We start from the raw sequence: 5,376 nt of genomic DNA on the forward strand, positions 1-5,376 counted from the left end.
AAGGGGAGGAAAAGAGAGTGAGAGAAGTGAGGGGGGAGGAATGGAGAAGCAGATGAGTGCTTCTCCTGTGTCCCCTGAATTGGGAATTGAACCCAGGATATCCGCACCCCTGGCCAATGCTCTACCACTGAGCCAACCGACCAGGGCCTAGTGTTTCTTAAAAGTGGTTTAGGGTCACACCATGGATTGGGTACCAACTACGCCACAACTTGTAGAGACGTGGGTCCTCGGAGCCTGTTTAGTGTGGGAGCTCGGGCTGCAGCCAGCTCCGCGGCAGCGAACTAGACCTTCTGGAATGAATGGTCTCTTCCCAAGCAACTTGGCTAATTTGCAGCAGCTGGACAATGTTCCTCATTAATATCTATCTGTCAGCGTAATCATCACATCATTTCATTCTGCTCTTGAGCCTAGTGGGCCTCTAGGCAAGATGTCCCTGCCCATCGGAATGTGCCGCCGGGCATTCAGCTATGATGATGCCCTGGAGGACCTTGCACCCATGACCGCTCCTCCATCAGACATGGGCAGCGTCCCCTGGAAGCCAGTGATTCCAGAGCGCAAGTATCAGCACCTCGCCAAGGTGGAGGAAGGAGAGGCCAGTGTTTCCTCCCCTGCCATGACCCTGTCATCAGCCAGTGACAGTATGGACAAGGTCCCCGTGGTGAAGGCTAATGCCACCCGTGTCATCATGAATTCTCTAATCACAAAACAGACCGAGGAGAGCATTCAGCATTTTGGGCAACAGGCAGGGCTGAGGGATGCTGGCTACACACCCCACAAGGGCCTGACCACCGAGGAGACCAAGTACCTGCGCGTGGCAGAAGCCCTCCATAAACTCAAACTCCAGAGTGCAGAGGTGGCGAGAGAAGAGAAGCAGGCGGCCTTGGCCCAGTCCACCCCCAGCAGCACCCCCCACTCCTCCTCCAAGTAGAAGCCCAGAGGCTGGTTCTCCTCTGGCTCTTCCACATCCTTACCTGGACCTCATCTTAGTACCATGGATTCTGGAAGTGGGGATAAAGACAGGAGCTCGGCAGATAGGTGGAGCTTCTTTGGACCAAGATCTCTCCAGAAGTCCGATTTGGGCGGTTTCGCCACCCAGCCCCACAGAGGAGCCCAGAAGCCTTCTCCAATGGAGCTGATCCGTGTGCAGGCCACCCGGATGGCTGACGACCCAGCCACCTTCAAGCCGCCCAAGATGGACATCCCAGTGATGGAAGGGAAGAAACCACCACCATGGACCCATAATCTCAAACCTCGGGACTTGAACGTGCTCACCCCCACCGGCTTCTAGGGCTCTCCCTCCCAGTGACTGGATAGCAGGTGTCCTGCAGCCACATCCCTGTGACCCTGGCTCTGACACAGGACAAGTTTGGTGTCCTTTTTTTTTAACCTTTTAAACTGAAGTTAAACTGGAGACATACATAATTGGTTTTTGAGAAACATTAGTGCACAGCTGGACCTTGTGTGGAAGAAGCCATTGTGTACTGCTTTGATTTAGACTACATGATCTCAGCGGTGAGGTGTGGGGGCCTCATCGCCCATTTTCTCCTACTTTAGCCCAGGCGAGAACTCAATCATTGCTTACTAGGTAGACAACGCTTGTGTTGTTCCCAATCCAGGCTTCTGGGTTCCTTTCCCCGGTCAGTGTGAGCAGGGACAAGTCGTGGCTACCGTCCAGGTACTCACTGGCTAGTCTCTGGCCCTCTGGTATTTAGTACAGAAGTATGTGCCCCAGCCATGTCAGTGAGGGGACGTACCATCTGTCTGAGATCTGGGCAGGGACCCTCTTCCCACGTGGAGACTGGAGCTCTCGCACTTGGGCCCCAGGCAGTGCTGGGCCAGGCATCCCTGCTGCCTGTAGGCGAACAGTCCTGCACATCCTTGTTGCACTTCACAGTGAGATTAAGTCAACTCCAGTCTGGCGGAGAACTTTCTAAGGGACAAAGTTCACCCTACTGCTTTGGATGTTAAACTAAGCTCTTTTTTTTTTTTTTTCTGAAGCTGGAAACGGGGATAGACAGTCAGACTCCTGCATGCGCCCGACCGGGATCCACCCAGCACGCCCACCAGGGGCGAAGCTCTGCCCACCAGGGGGTGATGCTCTGCCCCTCCGGGGCGTCACTCTGCCACGACCAGAGCCACTCTAGCACCTGGGGCAGAGGCCAAGGAGCCATCCCCAGCGCCCGGGCCATCTTTGCTCCAATGGAGCCTTGGCTGCAGGAGGGGAAGAGAGAGACAGAGAGGAAGGGGGGGGGGGTGGAGAAGCAAATGGGCGCTTCTCCTATGTGCCCTGGCCGGGAATCGAACCCGGGTCCCCCGCACGCCAGGCCGACGCTCTACCGCTGAGCCAACCGGCCAGGGCCAAACTAAGCTCTTTAAAGTAGAGGTGATGGTAACTGTGTGTAGATTATGGTCTGGACATCCATGTGAAACAAATGTCACCAGGGCCTGAAACTTTTCTGAGTTGTAAGGGTGAGAAAATGCTTTGTATGCACACATTTCCCCCAGATGAGCCTCCTACCTATGTAAACAGCTCACAAGGAAAGGAACCTGAGAGCACCTGCTCACCTCCCCGCTGGGCACTGTGCAGCCATTGTCCTGATCCCTCAGACTCCTGCTGTTCTTGCTTTGGAAGTATCCCATCTATGCAGTGAGCTGGCTGGCTGACCTTTCCATCTAGAGGGGCCCTGGAGTCTCAAATGATGAGAACAATTAATTTATTTGTGTCTTTTGTTATGCTCGTATCTTGTTTTGACAATAAAAATCTGTACTACTTTCTGGAAAAAAAAAAGTGGTTTAGGGACTAATCACTTTGAAAGAGCTACTTAAAAATGCATACTCTCGGCCCTGGCCAGTTAGCTCAGTCAGTTAAGAGCATCCTCCTGAAACAACAAGGTTGTGGGTTGAATCCCCGGTAATGGCACACATAAGAAGCAACCAAAAAATGCATAACTGAGTGGAACAACAAAAGCTTCCTTCCCTTCTCCCCTGTTGGCTAAACAAATGGTTTTTCTTAGGTTTGCTCACTCGTATTGGGGCAGCACCATGTGTGTGTAGTCTATGAAAGGCTGTGGGTGCTTGCCCTCAGGGTGGCAGATTGCAACTTGCAGGCTGCCTGCTGCAGAGTGGAGGGGTGATTGTTTGCTATGTTTGCGGACAAGGTTTTTTCCCCCAGCCTGTTATCCTGGAGAGTGCAGAAAAAAAGAGAAAAAAAAAAAGCACGGGGCCCTGGCTGGTTGGCTCAGTGGTAGAGCGTCAGCCTGGCGTGCGGAAGCCCCGGGTTCGATTCCCGGCCAGGGCACACAGGGGAGGCGCCCATCTGCTTCTCCACCCCTCCCCCTCTCCTTCCTCTCTGTCTCTCTCTTCCCCTCCCACAGCTGAGACTCCATTGGAGCAAAGATGGCCCCGGCGCTGGGGATGGCTCCTTGGCCTCTGCCCCAGGCGCTAGAGTGGCTCTGGTCGCGACAGAAAACGCCCCAAATGGGCAGAGCATTGCCCCCTGGTGGGCGTGCCGGGTGGATCCCGGTCGGGCGCATGCAGGAGTCTGTCTGACTGTCTCCCCGTTTCCAGCTTCAGAAAAATGCAAAAAAAAAAAAACAACACGGAAGGTCTTGGGAGCGCTGCTGAGGATGGTGGGGGTCTATGAGTCCGGGTGTGTCCAGAATGCTGAGGGGCTTGAGAGCCCTGCCTGTTTTCTTACCCGCCATTGAGGTGTTTTCTTTTGTTGTTTGTTTGTTTTTAAAGAGACAGAGAGAGTCAGAGAGAGGGATAGATAGGGATAGACAGACAGGAACAGAGAGAGATGAGAAGCATCAATCATCAGTTTTTCGTTGCGACACCTTAGCTGTTCATTGGTTGCTTTCTCATATGTACCTTGACCGCGGGCCTTCAGCAGACTGAGTAACCCCTTGCTCGAGCCAGCAACCTTGGGTCCAAGCTGGTGAGCTTTGCTCAAACCAGATGAGCCTGCGCTCAAGCTGGTGACAATGGGGTCTCGAACCTAGGTCCTCCGCATCCCAGTCCGACGCTCTATCCACTGCACCACCACCTGGCCAGGCCGCTGTTGAGATTTTAATAAATGGAATGGCCCACCATCCTTTGCCTCCATTATTCCTTTGCTGTCTGCCCGAATCCAATGGGAACCTGCATAAGCCTGGCCATAACGACTGCCACTGGCCTTACACCCCCACTGTTGGGCGGATAAAATGTATTATGCTCACTTTGTTAAAGATGGCGCTGCTCACGTGGAGGCCGTTGCTCAGGTGATATTAATTTGTGTCTCTGTGGGCTGTGGGCGGGCAGAATCCTTGTAGCCTGGGGCTTGGTTTTGGGATTAAGCCTTTCCCACCCTTTTTGATGTGGGGTGGTACAATCCCATCATGTCTCTGATAAGTGATTTTGTATTAAATCTTCCCTATTTTGTATATTGGATTAAAGGTTTGGATTTCATAAAATAGGGGCAGAACAGGAGCTTGCGCTCTTGGTTCCTGAGATTAGTATTAGAGAGCAGAGAGCAGAGAAAGACCACATGGAAGACGCCAGGAGAAGCAGCCAAGATGGCGGAGTGTTGAGTGAGAAGCCAGTTAGTGCAAAGTTTGTGCAGACAGAAGGAAGGAGATGGGGAACAGAGGTGAATAAGTCTGGTGAGCTAGAAACCTTTGATTCTAGAAAACTCGGATAAGTCAGTAGCTTTGTGAGCACTGAATGTGAGTGGGTTTTGGAGCCCAGTGTGTGTTTTTACTTGCCCGCTGGGTGCAAGCTAGAATTAAAGCTAATGGCCCACCAGTTCTTGGCTCCGTTGTTTCTTTACCGACTGTCCGAATCCAATGCGAACCTGCATAGGCCAGGCTGCTGTGATAGTGGCCATGACTTCTGGCTTTACACCCACCTCTCCCTTTCTCTCTATCTCTCTAAGAATCAATAAAAATTAAGTCTTGGCCAGATAGCTCTTGGTTGGTTGAGCATAGGTCTGGTCAGTGGAGGTTGCAGGGTTCAATTCCCCAGTCAGGGCAAATTTATGAGCAGCTCCATGTTCCTGTGTCTCTCTCCCCCTGCCTTTCTCTCTCTCTCTCTCTCTCTCTCTCTCTCTCTCTCTCAAAAACAAACAAACATACTCTGAAGTCCCAACACAGAGAGGATGAGATGGGGTCTAGGGATTCACCTTTTAAAAAAGCAGCCCACATGATACTGATAAAGACTGTCCAACATTATACAATATTTTGAGAAGCTTTGATCTGGGGAGAGATGCTGTTAATTATAATGTAATGTGATGTTTTATAATAAAGGTATACAAGAGAATGATGCCATGTGAACTGTCCTGGAAGTTTAGGCAGGAGTGTTTTTCAGGAACTACAAGATAACAGTAAAGAAGCTATAATA

The 5,376-nt window shown here is 51.7% G+C and overlaps 1 pseudogene; it reads left to right on the forward strand.

Annotated features, from left to right (window-relative positions):
* The first annotated feature begins 219 nt into the window (after positions 1-219).
* On the forward strand, positions 220-1,831 carry LOC136393233 (putative monooxygenase p33MONOX pseudogene; annotated as a pseudogene).
* Positions 1,832-5,376: the final 3,545 nt, after the last annotated feature.

The sequence above is a fragment of the Saccopteryx leptura genome, chromosome 2, assembly GCF_036850995.1.
Source record: "Saccopteryx leptura isolate mSacLep1 chromosome 2, mSacLep1_pri_phased_curated, whole genome shotgun sequence".
In the NCBI taxonomy this organism is placed as follows: domain Eukaryota; kingdom Metazoa; phylum Chordata; class Mammalia; order Chiroptera; family Emballonuridae; genus Saccopteryx; species Saccopteryx leptura.